This window comes from Vulpes vulpes, chromosome 6 (assembly GCF_048418805.1).
Source record: "Vulpes vulpes isolate BD-2025 chromosome 6, VulVul3, whole genome shotgun sequence".
NCBI classification, from domain to species: Eukaryota; Metazoa; Chordata; class Mammalia; order Carnivora; family Canidae; genus Vulpes; species Vulpes vulpes.
Window position 1 is genome coordinate 2,070,623 of NC_132785.1, and position 20,707 is coordinate 2,091,329.

At 48.1% G+C, this 20,707-nt stretch overlaps 2 long non-coding RNA genes across 3 annotated transcripts; one reads left to right on the forward strand and one right to left on the reverse strand.

Moving 5' to 3' along the window:
* Positions 1-1,888: 1,888 nt before the first annotated feature.
* LOC112933948 (uncharacterized) lies at positions 1,889-13,507 on the reverse strand. 2 transcript variants are annotated; one of them, XR_012001958.1, is made up of 6 exons: positions 13,340-13,507; positions 12,295-12,394; positions 11,867-12,066; positions 11,142-11,246; positions 3,252-5,316; positions 1,889-3,134 (listed from the first exon to the last, which is right to left on the reverse strand). It is a non-coding gene; the product is annotated as an uncharacterized lncRNA (long non-coding RNA). The 2 variants fall into 2 exon arrangements; XR_003237782.2 differs by lacking the exon at positions 12,295-12,394.
* LOC140599279 (uncharacterized) lies at positions 9,315-14,757 on the forward strand. Its single transcript, XR_012001959.1, has 2 exons — positions 9,315-9,391; positions 11,916-14,757. It is a non-coding gene; the product is annotated as an uncharacterized lncRNA (long non-coding RNA).
* The last annotated feature ends 5,950 nt before the right edge of the window (positions 14,758-20,707 follow it).

The following is a 20,707-nucleotide window of genomic DNA, read 5'->3' on the forward strand; positions in this document are numbered from 1 at the left end:
AGAGCTAGCTAGGAGAAATTTAAAAATAAAGCCTTTCATGAAGCCATCATGAAGAGCATTAGTATAAACCCGTAGCTTAAATATTTAATGATAGCCAGATACAGGCCTAGATGGGACATAAAACACAGCATTTGTTCCTGGCTGAAGAGACAACCAGTGTCTTGATTCTGTATATTGTAAAACTATGTTCATACTAGTGCAATTTATCATAGTTACACTGAAAATTATTACTCATGTTATATCAATGATTTAAATATCGCAAATGACTTATGTTAGACATGTGAAACAATGAACAATGAGAATCTTGTACATATTAAAAGCCAGGAAAAGTAGATTTGGCTTTTAGTTGCCTTAGGTTCATTTGTTAAGATAATTTTTTTTAAAGATTCTATTTATTCATGAGAGACAGAGGGGCAGAGACAGGCAGAGGGAGAAGCAGGCTCCATGCAGGGAGCCCAATGTGGGACTCAATCCTGAGACCCCGGGGTCATGCCCTGAGCCGAAGGCAGATGCTAAACTGCTGAGCCCCCCAGGGGTCCCTCATTAAGATAATTTGAACATATTTTCAACTTGGATTACGGACTATTATACATTAACTTTGGAACAGTATAAAACATAATTTGACTTAGGGTTTTTCTAAATCATTAACAAAATCAGACATATGCATAACACTGTTGCTCAGATCTTTAATTGTATGTTTATTTTCTAATATAAGTCTAGTTATGGACAGCAAAAGCGTTAGTTAGAAATGCAAGTGAGATCTTGGACAAGTCTTGATAAAATACCTTAAATCAATGACTTCTAGATAATGCAAAAGATCTAGATATGATTGAGAAGAAATCTGTCATCAAAACTCGAGATAATTTCCCTGTACACAGATATAACCAAACATAGTGCTCATAAATGGAATATAATCAACTACCACTTATATTAATTTGCATTAATTGTGCAACCTGGCAGGGAGATACTGTTGGGAGCTAATTGGGCCGTTTGTGGGAATGAGTGGAAACATAATAGTAGAATCAATTAACTATTGTTCTTGCATGTACTGAATAAGATAGGAGATTCCCTTTCAACTTGCTCTTTTAAAGTAACTGGGACGAAATTAATTATTGAAACAGTGGGTACAAAGAGGATAATGTTAAATATGATGAGCTAACAAATGAAACCACGTACCATCCAAGAGTTCTATAGAAACTTAAAGGGGAAACTCTCCCAGTATTGGCTAAATTGTGTAATACGTAGTCACATGGGAACCATTACAATGGAGTCATCCAACGACTGTATCATCCATGTGCTGTTTCGTAAATACTTAAGTCATTAAACATTTCTGGATTTAATAAGAACCATTAAATGGAAAAAGTCTAGGAAAAAGCAATATATATACACATATATCTGTATAATATCCTGGAAATAAGATTACGGGGCATGATGCCTTTTATTGATAAAGTTACCTGGTAAATTACTAGTTGATGCCATGCCAGGCGCCAGCGTAACCCGGACCCCCGGACCCAGGAAAGTAATAGTGCCCGTGAAGCCACACGTGGATAGACCAGTTCTGGCAAACGCTGCATGTTTTTAAAGGACAGCGACAAACCAGTGGGGGCTACCAGGCTGCCGAGGGTCCGCGGCCCCCGCGGATGAGTGAATGACGATGGGAATGTTAGAAAATACTCAATTCACTGGGCTGTTGAGACCACAGCGACTGGTGAAATGCTGATCATTGTAAGGAGGAAGCTAGAGGGCGGCTCGGTTGGTTAAGTGGTTAAACATCTGCCTTCGGCGCAGGTCACCATCTCCGGGTCCTGGGATCAAGCCCCGAGTCGGGCTCCCTCTGCCCCTTCCCCTGCTCACGTGCGCTCGCTCTCTCAAATGAATGGATAAAATCTTTTTTTTTTTTTTTTTTTTTTAAGGGAGACTAGAAATAAAGCCAAAAAATTCTGTAGATTCATGTGTGATTCTCACAAATGTATTTCAGGAAAGACCCTCATAGGTGTGTTTCAGATCCTCGATCATTCACTTGAAAAATAAAAAGGGGAAGTAGATTATTCTCTGTTGCCCTGGAGGCAGAAGTGTTTGGAAGGTTCGGCTGCAGTTTGAGCTGGGCGGGAGCTGTCCTATCAGGTCACCACTGAAGTCGCTGCCTTGCAAAGAAGTGGGCTTCTGGTCCCTGGAATCGTTGTGACATTTGTTTAAAGATGGTTTTTTTTTTAAAACTGAGGGATGGCGGGCCAACAGACCGGGGACCAATGCCGTTGGAAAAGATCCTTTGTCACAGTTCCCAAGAGGAAAGGGCACCCGGGCCGCCGGGGACACACAGGGAGGCGTCGGGTTAGGTCAGGACGGCATCACGTGAATCCGGCAGGTTCGTGGGTGAGTCATCTGTGTGGCTGCAAATGGCAAGATTTCATTCTTTTTTTTTTTTTTTTTTTTTTTTTATGGCTGGAGAATATTCCATTGTATATGTAACGTATGTGCCCCACGCCTTTGTCCATTCATCTACCGGTGGACGCCTCGGCCGCTTCCGTGGTTTAGCTGTTGGTCACGCACCAATCATTTAAAAACAGCCCCTGATTCAGGTCGGGTCCATAAGCCTTGGAATAAAATATGGGTCCGATACGTTAACATTCAAAAGTATCTGAATCGATTTTACTGGCCGTAAAAAACTGGCCATTTGGTATTTCGAGGCGATGCAGAGTCTAAGCTTTTCTGCTGCCCTGTGTGTAGTCAATAGTGTCTCCCGACGTGCGTTCCGGAGAACAGCAGTTCTAGCGGGTGTTGGTGGAAGGGGTCCAAGGGCGACTGCTTTGGGAACCACGTCTACCTGCTGCAGAGCCCAGGGCCCAGGGCAAGCGCGGCCTCGGCCTTCTCTGCGGGGAGCGCGCGGGGGGCGGCAGCGGGGCAGGTGTTGAGCAGTGTCAGGTCCCGGCTGAGAGGCCTTGGTCGGCGGGCCGCGCCCTAGGGTGACCGGGCCAGGGGAGCTCTGCATGGGGGAGCTGGGGTGGCCGGGGTGCACCCTAGGGTGACCGGGCCAGGGAGCGCCGCATGGGGGAGCTGGGGTGGCCGGGGCGCACCCTAGGGTGACCGGGCCAGGGGAGCGCTGCAAAGGGGAGCTGGGGTGGCCGGGGCGCACCCTAGGGTGACCGGGCCAGGGGAGCTCCACATGGGGGAGCTGGGGTGGCCGGGGCGCACCCTAGGGTGACCGGGCCAGGGGAGCGCCGCAAAGGGGAGCTGGGGTGGCCGGGGCGCACCCTAGGGTGACCGGGCCAGGGGAGCTCCACATGGGGGAGCTGGGGTGGCCGGGGCGCACCCTAGGGTGACCGGGCCAGGGGAGCGCCGCAAAGGGGAGCTGGGGTGGCCGGGGCGCACCCTAGGGTGACCGGGCCAGGGGAGCTCCACATGGGGGAGCTGGGGTGGCCGGGGCACATCCTAGGGTGACCGGGCCACGGGAGCCCCACATCGGGGAGCTGGGGTGGCCGGGGCACATCCTAGGGTGACCGGGGCTGGGGAGCGCCGCATGGGGGAGCTGGGGCTCCGGGCTGGTGGGGTGAAGGCAGCTCGCCGCAGGCGGGGCCCCAGTGCCGAGGCATCGGGGACACCGCAGACGGAGCTGGGTTACTGCACGGCCTGGGTTGCCGGCCCAGGGGCGCCGCGGGCTGTGATTTGGATCCATTCGGACCGTTGCCACGTGTCCTCACGAGTGACACTGACGACAAAGCAGTGGGAGACAGGGCAGCTGCAGGGAGCGAGGCGGGTTTGTCCGTGAAGCCCGTGTTCCTTCTGGGGCCGGGAGGGGCCGCCGAGGTTTGCTGGGGCCGTTGCCCCTGCCCGGCCCTCGCAGGGTTTCGGGAGTGAGCAAAGACCTGTGAGGCCTGGGGGCAAACACGAAACGCCGCGGGTCGCGTCGCCTGTGGAGCGGTTCAGCTCGGCCGGAGCCGAGGCCCGGGCACCGCACCTGCCAGCTCGGGCTGCGGGAGAGGGGAGCTCGCGGGCGGCCCAGGACGCGAAGGGAGCCCGTGGCCCCGCCGGCCAGGTTGACCGCCTGCTTCAGGCCACGGCGAAGGGAGCCCGGTGACCCCGAGGGGTGACCCGAGGGGCCGCCGCTCGCCACGAGGGCCTGCGGGCTGGGAGCCAAGGCCCGAACAGGACGCACCAAGCCTGGAGCCCGGGTGGGCGTGGGTGGGCCGGCCCACGGGCGCCCACTGGCATCCGATTGCTGGGTGCCGGCAAGGAAAGCCGAACCTTAAGTACCCAGAGGCGGGCAACTTCCCGCTGATGCCGTGGGAGCCGTGGGTCCTTGTGGGTCCACCCACACCAGGGTGGCGCAGGAGGGCGAGCTTAAGCCACAAGACATCCTGGAGCCATTCGTGCAAACCCTCACCTCACGCTTGGACAGGGTGGCCAAGAGCCATTAGGTGTCCCGGCCACGGTGACACCGTTAGCAGATCCGCGTAACCAACATCCGTGGAGCGACACAGCGCCCTGTCAGCCGCTGCACCAAGTTCATTCTACCGGGGGTCCCGGGGGGGCTCAGCGGTTGAGCACCTGCCTTCGGCCCAGGGCCTGATCCTGGAGACCCGGGATCGAGTCCCGTGTCGGGCTCCCTGCACGGAGCCTGCTTCTCCCTCTGCCTGGGTCTCTGCCTCTGTCTCTCTCTCTCTCTCTCTCTCTCTCTCTCTCTCGGTCTTTCATGAATAAAGAAATAAAATCTTAAAAAAAAAAAAGTTCATTCTTCCTCGGCGTGGGGCTAGATAAATCCATTAACAATTTCTAGAGGTTTCTAAAGGGGTGTTTGCTTGTTTTTAATTTAAATTCAGCTTGCCGACGCGTAACACCCAGTGCTCAGTCCCTCAATCGCCCTCCTTAGCGCCCCTCAAGGGTTCTTGGTGGAAGCTGGACGTTTCGGGAGGTGTGGCCTCTAGCACTGACCGCGTGGAAGAGGCCTTTGCAGTCCCCGAGACACACCCTCGTCACATGAGACAAAGGCCAGGATAATCGACCTAAGGTCGGTTCACATTTGATTACGCTGGTTCCACGGTCAGTGCCTGTAGAGCTGTCGGAAACGACGAGATGAAGCCCTGCCTTTGGGGATGATCTGGGTGACAGCTCTCCACGAGCACAGGGAGCGGTTCGCCCACTCTCATCCCCGGGTCACCTGTGGACACGGAGGCGCGGCCTCCAAGACAGGTAACCAGGCAACATCTGATCTTTCTCCTCGTGTTATATTCTTGTAAGTAGGTGGGATATGTCCCCTGAAGCTTGGAAAACCCACAGTCCTGTAACGACGTCTGCTAGGACTTAGCTTCTGTGCACCTCCTGGAAGGAATAGGACACTACATAGTTAACGTATAAAACATTAATGTTTAATGTTGATTAAACCTAAGTAAAATAATTTAACGTAAGTAAAAATTTGAAAAGGAAAAAATAGTGTAGATTGCCTCAGGTACTACAGACATTTTCACAATATTTGTTCTTCCAATCCATGCACATGAAATATCTTTCCATTTGTGTCATCTTCAGTTCCTTTCATTAGTTTTTTTTTTAGGTTTATTTATTTTTAGCAATCTCCGCACCCAACATGGGACTCTAACTCATGATCCCAAGATCAAGAATCTCGCGCTCTTCTAACTGAGCCAGCCAGGCACCCCTTGCATTAATGTCTTAGAGTACAGATCTTTCACCTGTTTGGTTGCATTTATCTCAGGCATTTTATTATTTTTGGTGCAACTGTAAATGAGATTGTTTTCCTAATTTATCTTTCTGCTGCATTGTTATTAGTGTATAGAAATGCAGTGGGTTTCTGTTCATTAGTGTCCTATGACTTTACTGGAGTCATGTATCAGTTCTAGTAGTTTTTCCTTGGAATCTTCAGGGTTTTCTATATATAGAGTCATGTCACCTGCAAATAGTAAGAGTTTTACCTCTTCCTTACCAATTTAGATGCCTTTTATTTCTTTTTGTTGATTGCCGTGGCTAGGATTTCCAGTATTGTGTTAAGTAGTAATGGTGAGAGCGACATCCTCCTCTTGTTCCTGACCTTAGGGGAAAAGCTCTCAGTTTTCTACCATTGAGTATGATGTTAATTGTGGGTTTTTATTTTTTTTATTTTATTTTTAAAAAGATTTTATATATTCATGAGAAACAGAGAGAGAGAGAGAGAGAGAGGCAGAGGGAGAAGCAGGGTCCATGCAGGGAGCTCAATGTGTGACTCAATCCCAGGCCCCCAGGATCATGCCCTGGGCCAGAGGTGGCGCTAAACCACTGAGGCACCCAGGCTGCCCAACTGTGGGTTTTTATTATGTTGAGGTGTATTTTCTCTAAATCCACTTTGTTGAGTTCTTTTTTTTTTTTTTTTTTATCATGGAATGGATTTTGTACTTTACTAAATGCGTTTTCTGTGTCTAGGAGATAATCTTATGGTTCTTACCCTTTCTCTTATTGATGTGGTGTATCACATTGATCCATTTGCAAGTATTGAGCCATCCTTGCATTCTAGGAACAAATCTCATGATTGTGGTGAATGATTTTTTTTAGTATATTGTTGGGTTCACTTTGCTGATATTTTGTTGAGGATTTTTGCATCTATATTCAGGGCTATTGGTCATAGTTCTCTATTTTGGTGATATCTTTATCTGGTTTTGGAATCAAGGTAATGCTGGCCTCATCAGATGAATTTGGAAGTTTTTCTTCCTCTTCTATTTTTTGGAAAAGTTTGAGAAGAAAAGGTATTAACCTCTCTTTAAACATTTGGTAGATTTCACCTGTGAAGCCATCTGGTCCTGGACTTTTATTTGTTGGGAGTTTTTTTTTTTTTTTTCGTTTGTTTGTTTTGGTTTTTTTTTTGTGGGTATTTTTGTTTTTTGTCCTTTTTTTTTTTTTTAATACTGATTCAATTTCATTGCTGGTAATTGGTCTGTTGGTCTGTTCAAATTTTTTATTTCTTCCTGCTTCAGTTTTGGTAGGTTCTGTTCCTAGGAATAGTATCCATTGTTCAATTTGTTGGCATATAATTCTTCATAATATTCTCTTATAATCCTTTGTATTTCTGTGGTGTCATTAACCAGCATATTTATTTGAAGAACTTTTTTGTTCCTTCTGCAAAATAAGATTTTTTTAGAAGCAGTGATTCAAAAATCTTTTTCCCACAAAAAAAAAAAAATGGAAAAAATAAAGACTTAAAGCCCACAAAAGCTCTATACAAACACAATTTCTTGATTAATTATTGTAAAAACTCTACCGTTGCTTTAATTATCTGAATGACTGCTTCAATCTTCATTACACATTATTTAAAAATGACTACTGATTCAGGTCTGATATATATGCCTTGGAATAAAATATGGATCCAATATGTTAATACAAATGTATTTCAATCAATTTTACTGGCCATTAAAAATTGGCCATTTGGTATTTTGAGGTAAAGCATAGTTAAGCTTTTCTACTGACCTATATGTGGTTAACATAGTGTTTCCCAAAGTGCGTTTCAGAGAACAGCAGTTCTAGAGGATGTTAGTAGATAATTGTGCAAAAATGGTTCAAGGGCCAACTGCTTTAGGGATATGTCTGTTTACTACAGAGCTTTAGAGAACCAGCTTGTGACCAAGAGAGGGAGACAGAATGTATATAATATTACCTAAACACTTAAGCCAGGAACTCCTTTTCTTAGGAACAGGGTGTGGTACAATACTTTGGCCAATACTCATCTAGTGAGTTCAGGTTATTTAGGAAGAAAATTGAAAGTTGATTGTAGGTATAAATGTTATAAGTCGCTTCTGCGTTTCGGAGGGACCACAAAAGAAGATAAAATGCATAGCGCTTCATGTCCAGGCACTGTTCTAAGAACCTGACTTGCATTCCCTTCTTTAACGTTCAGAACAACCTTCTGAGGTAGTTACAATCACCGTCATTTTATAGATGCAGAAACTGTCCAAGTTCCTGTGGCCACGATGTGGCACAAGGAGGATTCGGCCCCATTCTTTGTGACTGTTCCACTATCTGGCATTTCTAGGAGCAGGTATAGGTCTAACCTTCCTGAACCTGTCTGATCTTGCACCAGTGTTAACAGGTTTAATTATTGTTGCTTTTCAGAATGTTCTCTCGTCTTTGTAGGGCTTTTCCCCGCTCTGTACTCTTTTTTTCCTTGATTCCCATAGCTATTATCACTTGTTTCTTCTTCTAGATAACCTACAGAGTAATATGTTATGTTCCAAAAATAAAACAAAACTTTTATCGGAGCTTTCGTATTGTTAAAACTCTAAGTTAATACGAGAAAAATTGCCATTTTGTGATACTCAGTCTTTCTGTTCATTAACATGATTGCCTTCCAGTCTTCTTTCAGTCTTGCGTCTTCTCGGGGAAGTAGTTCTCTTCAAGTGCATTTTAAGTGACTCAGACTCTGTTTAGGGACATTTTAGGGTAGGGATCTCTCTTCCAAAACCATCTCGGTCCCATAATGCGGCCCCCTCACTTTTGGCCCCTCTCTTCATCCCATGCTATAGCTCCTAACTGTGTCTTCTCTTCTCTACTCCTCGACAGAATTTGAAGCCTTATTCTACTATTTAATGATGATATTTATGCTTATTTATTTATCCCCAGAAATCCTCCAGCAAGACTGGACCACTTAGTACCTTCCTTTTACCTCTACTAGTCACCTAGGGCAGATCCCATTTTCCCTTTGCCCCCTCCCTGTTCCACCCCCCATTTCAGGACATTACTGATTCCTCCCTACCCCAGGGCTCCACTGTTGTTAGAACGCTGCCCCCATTCACATCCTGGCCCTGCACATCCCTTTGGAGGGTTCCTCTCCCCTTCCTTCCCTCACCAAACCAGACAAGGGCTGTGACCTAAATAACACTGCCTCCCCAGCTTCTACCCGGCCTGGGGAATTTCAACAGATGTTTCATCTCTTCCCCTCAAGTCCTGATGACAGAGATGGTGCGATTGGCTTTACAAAATAAAATAATACTTTGTGTTCATCTTTCTCCACTCTCAAAAAGATCATGACTACCACTTAATTTTTATCCCAACACACATAAAGCACAAGGTATACTTGTAGCAAGGCAGGAAGGAGGGTGGTGGTGGCCAAGCAGCAGAAGCAAGGTAGCAGTTCATTTGTACTTATATTGAGAAGTTGATTGTTCATAATTCAGGAATTGGCTATGTCCCTAATGTGTTATCAGAACATTATCATTTTACTTAAATATGTGAGGTTTTAAACTTTATAGGCTCCTAAGTATGGTTTTATTTTGTTTCAGGATGGTTCTGGAGATTTCTGTTAGAATTTCTTCTAACAGAATTTCTTCTGTTTTTCTCCAACAGAATACTTCTCTCATCTGACGGTTAAATCCAATGAACTAAATAAAGGATTTCTGGCTACTTCCATGTCCATCTATCTGTAAGAATATAATCATTGTTGACATTTATTGACTGGGCTAAGCATTGCAAGGAGATATAAAAAGAGACACGTGGTTCTTGTCCTTTAAGAGCTGACATTTGTGGTGTGGAGGGGTGGGGAGGACTCCAACAGAGAGCTCCTAAATAATTTTTTCAGCCTCTGCTTAAAAACCCAGCTGCAGAAAGTGCATGGAAGGGAAGCTTTTCAAGCAGGCTTTTCATAGGGAAACAGAAAAACCTCAAGAAAAAGTTCCCTCAATTAATATAATTGTATTAATTAATTAATTTGCCTCACTGAGTCATAGGCTAAATGGAGGGAAACCAAATAATCAGTTTACCATCAGTGTAGAGAGTAAAGGAACTTAGTGTGGAAACAAGGGGGTGAGTCCTTTGTCTCATCTACAAAGAAGAGATTGGATGCTTCAGCATCTTTATCCACCTGTTATTTCAAGGTTCATAAAATAAATCACCATCGTATCTCCCCTCATACCTCTGCAGTTGTCTTCTGACCAGGTGTCATACCTGTTTCTGCCCAGTGAGCAAACAAATGAATATCTGCTGGGTCTTTTAAACCTTCAATTCAATCTATTGATTATAATATGCACTTGGTTCAACCTGATTAAGAAAAGTGGACATGATTCTGGTTATTACCAGAAACATTTCCATGAATTTGTTTCAGCTGGCCTGACCACCAGCTTTTGCTGGGTCTCTCCCATGGCAGTATCAGGCGCTGGGCTGGCCCTGGGTGTATAAGTAGCTTGATAAGAAGTAACGTTTTCTGCCTCTGAGTTGCTTACAGAGACGTTGGAACTAGAGACTTGAAAAGAGATCAATATGGCGTGATGGCACAAGGAAAGTATAATGGGGACACAGTGGGAAGCTGTTACCTTTTTCCTTCTTGAGGTGGGAGGAGGAATAGAACTGGGTTTTGAGAGATAAACATTCCAAGTAGAGGAAACAATGCACACAGTCACCAGGCCTGGTCAGGGGAAAAAGGCATCAACAGAGGAATACCAAAGGGCAGCTGAATCCAGCTGTGAAGGGTCTTACATTCCAGACTAAGAAAATTATCCTTTATTTTATGGGTGAGGAGCTAAAGGAGGATTTTTACACAAGGGTAATTTAGTAATTATGGCAGCAGGTGGTTTGGAGTAGAGTAAGAGTAGAGGCAGAGAGACCAACGGGAGGCTATGGCCAAGGTCCTGGAGATGTTAATGGTCTAAGTCAGTGCCTTAACTCCTAGAAAGTGAAGGGAACAATAACAGGGTCTGCAGTCTACTTTATTAATTCACTAAAAGAAAGATTTGCTTTCCTTAGCTTCCAAGAACACTCGCAATTAATTAATGTAATCAGCCATCAGAGAAATGCAAATCAAAACAACAATGAGATACAACTTCATACCCAAAGACAGATAATAACAAGTGTTAGCAAAGGTACGGAGAAAGTGGAACCCTCGTACACTGTTAGTGGGAATGTAAAATGGTGCACTGCTTCGGAAAAGTATGGCTGTTCCTCAAAAGGTTAACATAGAATTAACATCTGACCCAGCAGATCCATTCCTAGGCATATATCCAAGAGAAATTGAAAACATGTGCATGCAAAAAAACTTACACATGAATATCCAAAGCCACGTTATTCATAAGAGTCACAAAAGTGGAAACCACCCAAAGGTCCATGTCTTAGTCGGTCTGGGCTGCTTTAACAAATTACCATAGACTGAGTGTTTTAAGCAACAGAAACTTATTTCTCACCGTTCTGGAGTCTGGGAAGTCCAAAGTCATGGTTGGACTCTGATGAGAATCCTCTCCTTGGTTTACAGTTGGTCGGTCATCTTCTCATTACATCCTCCTAGAGGACTGAGAGAGGAAGGAAGCTCTTCTATGTCTCTTTTTATAAGGGCATTAATCCTATCAAGAGAACCCCACCCTCATGACTTAATTACCCGCCAAGGGCCCCACCTCCGAACACCATCACATTGTAGATTAGTCTTCCACATATGAATTTGAGGGGAACAGAAGCATTTAGTCCATAGCAGTCCATAAGCTGATGAACGAGTAAATAAATGAAGAATATTACTTGGCAACATGCTACAACATGGATGAACCTTGAAAACATTACACTAAGTGAAAGAAGCCAGTCAGTCACCAAAGACTGCACACTGAAGGATTTCATTTATATGAAATGTCCAGAGTAGGCAAATCTACAGAGACAGGTAGATTAGCGGTTGCCTGGGGCTGGGGAGGAAATGAGGGGTGACTGCTAAAGGGAATGTTTCTTTCTGGCAGGATGCAAATATTCTAAAATGGATTGTGCTGATGATTGCACGACTCTGTAAATAAACTCAAAACCATTGAATTGTATACTTTAAGAGATATGGTATATGAATTAGATCTCGATGAAGTTGTTATCAAAAAAGGATAAAAATGTCACATACTGATTATGGAAAGAGGGAAAATATAAGTAAAACCGATATAACCTTCTTCACCAATCTGCAATATGAAACAGCCTATCTCTTCTCTCTCCAGATGATCACGCCATCCCTTTTGAGACCATGCTTTCCAGACTGATGCATGTAGAGGGGCAGTCCTTCCCAATGGCAAGAGAGAGCATGAGAGACCCAAGCCACCACTCCTCCGTGCTCCTGCTCCTGAAGCTGGGTCCATGGAGTTAGGAGTCCTGGGGAGGAAGACCACAGAGGTAAAATGCCATTTTCATCACATAATATCAAGGTTGGGTACTATCAACATCACTTGTCACCGTTGATGTTGATCGTGGTCACTTGGCTGCAGTAGTGTTTGTCAGGTTACTCGCTATAAAGTTACTCTTCCCCGTGCCCACCCACCCCCCGACCCTCTCCATACTGTACTCTTTGGAAGGAATTCACTATGCACAGCCCGCACTTACAGAGTGGGGAGTTATGTTCCACCTCCTTGTGGGCAGAATAGATTTGGAATTCTTCTGCGTGGGAGATATGTTCATTCTCCCTCCGTTAGTGAAGGTTCTTCTGAGAAATAGAACCAATAGATGATAGATGATGATTGATGATAGATAGATAGATAGATAGATAGATAGATAGGTAGAGGATAGGATATAAAGATATGCATCTTTATAGGGATATCTACCTCTTTATAGGGATATCCCTTTATAGAGAAAGGGTATAAAGATATGCATATAGATAAACAGAGAGAAAGGGACAGATTATGAGGAATTGGCAATTATGGAGGTTGGCGAGTCCCAAGATCTGCAAGGTGAGATGGCAAACGAGACCCAGGAGACCTGATGGTACAGTTCTAGTCTGAATCTGAAGGCCTGAGAACAAGGAAAAGCTAATGTTTCAGTCTGAGACTAAAGACAAGAAAAAGCCTATATCCCAGTTCAAAGGCTGTCAGATAGAAAGAGTTCTCTCTTACGTGGAGGAAGGTCCACCTTCAACTGATTCAATGAGTATCTCCTACATTAGGGAACACAACCTGATTTACTCAGCCTACAATCTGAACGTTAACTTCATCTGAAAACACCTTCATAGAAACATCCAGAATAAATTCTAACCAAATATCTAAGCACCTCATGGCCCGGCAAGTCGACACATATAATTAACCATCACAAGTCCACACCTTGTATATGTGGCACCCGTGTGCACCTCCTTCAACCATACTTAATCTCCAAATAAAGACAATAGCAAAATCATGATCCCACCTAGCATGATGCAACGATCTTGCCTACGGCTGACAACACACTAACCCCTTACTCAGAAGAGGACACAAAGTCCTTGAGTGACGTTGACTCTTCTCCTCGATATCCTGTAACTTAACAACTCATAAAAGTTATACTCCTTGTTTCTACAACTGGTCACATGGTTATAGCTGATATTTATGACTACCTTCCTCCACCACCCGTTCTGTATTCCCTTCACCCTCAACAAGCACCTCAGCTGGTTGTGGTTCTTAACCTGATGGAGTGACCCAAACCTTCATTCCTGAAGGATCTGTGCCATTAATAGTCCAGCCTGGATTGGGTTGTAGGTTTCCATTTACCTCAATCATAGGACACGGTAATACTAAGAGACACCCTAAGAGATCTCCTGCATGCCAGATACTCTCTTCCTTACATTCAGTATGGAGTCGCAGCCCAATTTCCCCTCGGTAGCCAACGTCAGTCACCCCAGGCAGCACAATAGCTCCCTTCTTTGCTTGTTGACTCAGAGGCATGCGGAGCCCAAAGTGACTGGGCAGCAGTCTTAACTTTCAGTTCAGTGGACTCATTGTGTGTCTTCTGGTGGAAGCATTCTTCCCTTTAGAACTAAGGCCTCTATTCAACAAATGATGTTGGGAAAACTAGACAGCAACATGCAGAAGAATTAAAATGGACCACTTCCTTACACCACTCACAAAAATAAACTCAAAATGGATGAAAGACCTAAATGTGAGACAGGAAACCATCAAAATCCCAGAGGAGAACACGGGCAGCAACCTCTTTGACCTCAGCCACAGCAATTTCTTACTGGACACGTCATTGCCGGAGACAAGAGAAACAAAAGCAAACATGAAGTATTGGGATTTCATCAAGATAAAAAAGCCTCTGCGCAGTGAGGGAAACAACAAAATTGAAAGGCAGCCTATGGAATGGGAGGAGATATTTGCAAATGACATATCTGATAAGGGGTCAGTATCCAAAATCTATAAAGAACATGTCAAACTCAACACCCAAAAAAAAAAACAAAAAAACAAAAACAATCCAATTAAGAAATGGGCAGAAGACATGAATAGACATGTTTCTAAAGAAGACTTCCGGATGGGCCAACAGACACGTGGGAAGATGCTCAACATCACTCGGCATCAGGGACATACGAATGAAAACCACCTTAAGGTTCCACCTCACACCTGTCAGAATGGCTAAAATTAACAAGGAACCAACCCTCTCACACTGCTGGTGGGAATGCAGACTCTCCAGCCCCTCTGGAGAACAGTGTGGAGGTTCCCCAAAAAAGTCAAAAATAGAGCTACCCTACAACCCAGCAATTGCACTATCAGGTATTTACCCAGAGGATGCAAAAATACAGATTCAAAGGGATACATGTGCCCCAAACTTTATAGCAGCGTTATCAGCAACAGCCAAAGTGTGGGGAGAGCCTAGATGTCCATCAATTGATGAATGAATAAAGATGTGAGATATAGATATATACTGGGATATTCCTCAGCCATCAAAAAGAATGAAGTCTTGCCACTTGCAATGATGTGGACGGAGCTAGAGTGTATTATGCTGAGTGAAATAGGTCAGAGAAAAATATTTGATTTCACTCATATTTGGAATTTAAGAAACAAAACAGATGAAGCTATGGAAAGGGCAAAAAAAAAAAAAAAAAAGAAAGAGAAAGGCAAACAAACCACCAAAAATGCTTAATTATAGAGAACAAACTGAGGGGTGACGGAGGGAGGTGGGAGGAAGGTGGGCTAAGTGGGTGATGGATATTAAGGAGGGCACTTGACACCAGGAGCACTGGGTGTTCTACGTAAGTGACAAATCACTAAATTCTACTTCTGGAACCAACATTACACTATATGTTAACTAACTAGAATTTAGTTTTTTGAAAAGGAAAAGAAAATACTATGAAAGAAAAAAAAAAGGCGCTCAAGACCAGCAAAGCACAGGCTGTGGGAATCGAGAGCAAGAAATGTTGCCAGTGGGTGCCTGGGGCTTCTGGCAGTGCCGCCGCCCCCTCCTGGCCCTTGCTGCGGCCCGCCGCTCCGGGAAGGGCGACGAGCACTGGGTGCTGCAGGTGCGCGGCGTGTGCGGCGCCCCGAGAGCCTTGCCCGGGCCCTGCAGGGCTCGGCCACCCGCTGGTGCTGCGGCTGCGCCTGCACAGGGCCCGCCGCCGCTCCCCCTGCTGTGTCCCCAGGCCTGCGGGACCGTGCACAGCAGCCGACGGGGACCAGGCCTTCTGAGCAACCTCAGGCGGCTGCTGCGGGGACGCAGCGCGGGGAGGGCCCACGGATTCGGACCCGGCCGAAGTGTCCATTCCAGGGGAAACAGAAGGGGCTCCTTCCAGGTCAGCCGCCAGGTCACTGGCTGGTCACCCCGGGAGATGACGCCCTATCCGGGCTCAGCGTGGTCTCTGCCGCTGCCCCGGTGGGTGCCGAGCGGTGACCGGAGCGGGTCAGCCCTGGCCCTGGAAGCCCCCGTTGCCGAGCCCACGTGACCCCCATCCCTACCACCAGCCCGCTCTGTCCGAGCTCTGGAAACAGGCTGAGTCACCCCCTGCACTCGATTATCAACCGCCTCCTGCGCGAAGCTCACCCCGGGTGATAGTCCTACGAGACGCGAGCGGTCACATCTCGTCCCACCCACAGCGGTCTTCCATGCACCCAGCCCCAGGCTGCCTCTTCCCCACCATCTGGCCCGCCCGCGGCCACAGCCCTGCACCTGGCCCAGGTGCACAGCCAGGTGCGTTGCCTGCAGTCCTGGCCACGGGGAGGGTCTGTGTCCACACCCGCCCTCAGGGGCATCTCAGGAAGGGTCACGGCCCCGCAGCTGTCCCCCTCGGTGGGGGCTTCCTGTCGTGCGCGGCCGTGTGCAAGGTGGCCCGAGGCCTGTGTCCCTGGCTCGGCGGGTTACAGGGAGCTCCTGTTACAGGGGCGGTGGGCGCCGGCGGGCGGGAGGAGCACCTGCCACCTATCCCCGTCGTCACGTGCCAGCGGTCACACATATGCCATCTCCACTGGAGGCTGGAGCACTGCAGCCCGTGGCTTGGCCGGCCCCGCAGTCCCCGCTTCAGGCCCCCGCGGTCTCTAACCAGGCCCAGCTGCAGGCCCAGGCCGACAGCTGCTGCCTGAGGAGAGCAGGTGTTTGCGGAGGGGGCCCCGCTCCGGCCCGAGCGCGCCCTGCAGTTCCCGGGCAGGCACCTGCCCCTTGGCCCGGGGCTCCCCAGACGCCGCGGGGCAGCTCGTGGGGCCCTCGAGGCTGTCGCGGAGCCTCCCGTCGCTCGGGGCCCCCCTCAACACCGGCAGCTCCCTCGGTTACGCGCTGAATGGGCTGGAGCGACACACTCAGATGGAAAATCTGTTGCCTCCAACATCCGAAGCGGCCCCCAAGGTGCTGTGCCTGTTTGGGTTGCAGGAAGGGACGGGTGCGATTTAAGGACTTCCGCTCCCCCTCCCGGAGGACAGATGTCGTAGCTATATAATTTGTTCGGAGTCCCCCTGCACAGAAGAGGAGTCTACTCTCATGTCTTTACTCAAGCATTTATGTAGGTCGGCACGGACACGCGAATATTTCCTTCTATCTCGGGCTCTAACCCACTCCTACTTAATCTTGCTGCTCACGTCAAGCCAGCTTGGACCACGGGGATCAGTACTTTATAGAGTTCCACAGGTGATTCTGATTGCAGCCAAGGCTGAGAACCACTGCTCCACGTAAAACATTGTGTGGAATTTCACCACCACGGAAGCACTGATCTCCCCCAAATTAGGACAGATCCAAACTGGAAAAAAAAACAACAACAAAAAAAACACCTGCAGAAGGAGTCCTATGCACCTGCAGATACTACTCTCTCCCTTCAAAGGGCAGTTCATTAGGAGCTTCTCCTCCGTTCCCTTTTTTACTGCAGACCATGAGGATACATAAAATAACACTCGTTTCTTGATCAGGACAAATTTTAAATAAGTGAGGACTGTAGGATTCAGCTGTTGGATCAATAAGCTGAGAGCTGCCCCGTGGCCGGGCGAAGAGAAGCTAAGTGACCCTGCGATGACCTCGGTGACTAGAACTCGGATTTTTTTTTTTTAAGATTTTATTTATTTATTCATGAGAGACAGAGAGGGAGAGAGAGAGGCTGAGACCCAGGCCAAGGGAGAAGCAGGCTCCATGCAGGGAGCCCGATGCGGGACTCGATCCCAGGACCCCGGGGTCACGCCCTGGGCCAAAGGCAGATGCCAAACCGCTGAGTCCCCCGGAGATCCCCAACTCGGATGTTTCTGCAGAGACGAGTGCTTACCTCGCTGAGCCGCCGTTTCCTGCATGTGGCCTTGGCAACAGCAGCCTCCGTAGCTTAACGTCCAGGGCAAGCCCCAAAGCTGGTTTCGGGTAGGTCGAGCCGGCCGACGGCTTCCCCGGGCCTCCCCGGGGAGCAGAAGTGGCAGCCCAGGAAGTTGCCGGTTCATTACTCCGAGGTGCAACCCCGTCCGGGGTTGAGTGTTCCTTGTGCCCCAGATGCAGGCCCTTGTCAGACACTTGGCAGAGCACGTTTTATTTTTTTTTTAAGGATTTATTTATTTATTTATTTATGATAGACATAGAGAGAGAGAGAGAGAGAGAGAGAGAGAGAGAGAGGCAGACACACAGGCAGAGGGAGAAGCAGGCTCCATGCAGGGAGCCCGACGTGGGACTTGACCCCAGGACCCCAGGATCATGCCCCGGGCCAAAGGCCACTTAACCGTTGAGCCACCCGAGGATCCCCCTAGAGCACTTTTAATGTCAAAAAGAAAATACCTTGAGAGCCGCGGTGACGATTGCGGCCTTAGCGTCTTGGTAGCTGCGGAAATGAGGCAGATGGGGCCTTGGGGCTTGATAAGCCAAGTGGGTCCCTGTGGCGTCACCCGTGGCGGCACGTGCGTCCTCAGGAGCCGGTGAGGACAGGGTTTCTCAGAGAGAAGGGCTGCCCGGGGGCTCCGCAGTTTAGCTCGGCCTTGGGCCCAGGGCATGATCCTGGGGTCCTGGGATCGAGTCCCGTGTCGGGCTCCCCGCACGGAGCCTGCTTCTCACTAGGCCTGGGTCTCGGCCTCTCTCTCTGTGTCTCTCAGGAATAAATACATAAAATATTTTTTTAAAAACTTAAAAAGAAAGAAAAAAGATCAGACTCGTATAGGCTGGCGACCCTGGGTGTTCGGGAGGCGCCCAGCCCAAAGCACCACCTGGTCGGCCTGTGCCCGGGGAGAGGTTGCCAGGATATGCCTACTGGTTTGGTTGCCGCTGTCACCCCGAGGGAGGGTCTTCAGTTCGAATCCTGCCTCCGTCCTGCTTTGCGGTCACTGCCAGCAGGAGAGACCTCCCCGGCACCGCCACCCCGTCCTTCTGCTGCAGGAAGGGGGGAGCTGTGTCCATCGGCTGTGTCCCCGGGAGCCCTTCTCCGTGGCCCGGGACTGTCCCAGGCCCTCCGCCTCGCCTCCGGCCTTAAGCCAGGCCCCGGGGCCCGCGGATGTGATGCTCGGGCGGTGGCCCCGGCCTGTGGCACAGCTGCCCGGCGCTCGTCCTGCCTCCGGAACCGCAGCTCTTCTGAGGACCAGGCCGCGCAGCTCCCTGCACTTCCCCCTCGACGCGGCTCACCACCTCTTGGCTGCACCTGCATCTGGAAGAAAGGCCACATTTAGCCTCCTGCCTCCTCTTCGCGGCGCCCGTCATGTCACTCTCGCCCACTCTTGGGGAGCTGGGTGTTGAGTCGCCGCAAGCACCCAACACCACGGAGCCGAATCCTTCAGCACGCTGGGCGCTTAGGCCTCCGGCCAACATTTCCAGTGACCTCTCCTCCTTCTGCCTCGGCCACTCACCCGCACAGCCACACGCTCAAGACTTCCAGAAGGGATCCCCCTCCGACACCCTGCCCCAAGCATCCTGCCCTCTGAGCACCACCTCCTTCCCTCCAGGTCCCTCGTTCTGGTGCCTCCACTACCATGTTTCTTCACATTTAGCAAAATCTCCAATCCCCTGGCCCCCTGCTTGATTCTCATCAGCTTCCTCATGACTCCGTGCTCCCTGTCCAGCCTAGATCCCCTGGGCCACCCTCGTCGCTTCCCCAGGAAGGCACCGCACCCCTGAGCCCGGCTCCCTTCGTCCGTGGCAGGTCCTCCACCCTGGACTAGCTCTTTCGTGCCCGAATCGAAGCAGCTGAACGTCACTGGACAAAGATCACACATAGACTTCTCTGGTTTAAAAAATGAAAAAAAAAATAAAAATAAAAAAAGTGTCTTAACAGAAGTAAAATATGCTTGTAGAAAAGTATTCAAAAAAATGAACACCTTGGGGGATGCGGAGTGCTTAATGGGTGTAGAGTTTTCTTTTGGGGCGATGAAAGCATCTTGAACGGGACGGGGGTGTTGGTTGCAGAACATTGTGGATACACTAAAACGGCACTAGATCGTTCACTTTAAAATAGCTAATGGTCAGTTTTATGTTATGGGAGTTTTACCTCCATTTTTTAAAAAAAAGGGAACGGCTCAGTTAATTGGCATAAAGTGAAGACACACCTGTAACCCCCGCACAGGTGGGAAAATAGAACATTATTGAGAACCCCCGCGAGGCCCACTGCCAACTACGACCCCCCCGTCCTGCCCAAAGGCAACCAAATAATTGGCTTCTTTTGCCCAAATTATGTTTGCGAGAGTCACTCATGTTACGCCTATAACTATGATTCATTCATTGTCACTGTTGTATCGACCCCTTTTTTTTTTTAAACCATCTCACAATTTACTTAACCATTCTACTGTGGATGAACATTGGGGCTGTTTCTAGTCAGTTGTCATCACAATAACACATGCAAACCTTTGGTCAGTTCTACACCTCGGAATACAACCGCTGAATCACAGGGTGTGCGTTTCTATCAGCAACAAAACAAAAACAAAAGCCTCCAGCATCCTTTTTTTTTTTTTTTTTTTTTTTTTTTTAAATACTGACATTCCTCTCTAGTTCCTTCCCCATTTCTCTGTTCCTCTTCACGGTGAAACTTCTCCAAAAAGCCATCTATGCATGCTACCTCCGTTCTTTATCTCACATTCACTATTTTTGAGCTCACTTGTTCTTGTTTAATCTCTGCCTGCTTTTCTTTCACGATTTCTTGTTTTTTTTTTTGTTTTGTTTTGAACATATGGGACGATTTGAATACCCAGGATAAATTGACATAAGTCAATTTTTTTTTTAAGATTTTATTTATTTATTCATGAGAGACAGAGACAAAGAGAGAGAGGCAGAGACCCAGGCAGAGGGAGAAACAGGCTCCATGCAGGAGCCCGATGCAGGACTCGATCCTGGGACTCCAGGATCACGCCCTGGGCCGAAGGCAGGCACTAAGCCACTGAGCCACCCAGGGATCCCCTGGAAGTCAATTTCAAGCAAAATTTGAAATCAGTGGAATGTCATTAAAAATCCTTCCAAATTAGGGATCCCTGGGTGGCGCAGTGGTTTGGCGCCTGCCTTTGGCCTGGGGCGCGATCCTGGAGACCCGGGATCGAATCCCACGTCGGGCTCCCGGTGCATGGAGCCTGCTTCTCCCTCTGCCTGTGTCTCTGCCTCTCTCTCTCTCTCTCTGTGACTATCATGAATAAATAAATAA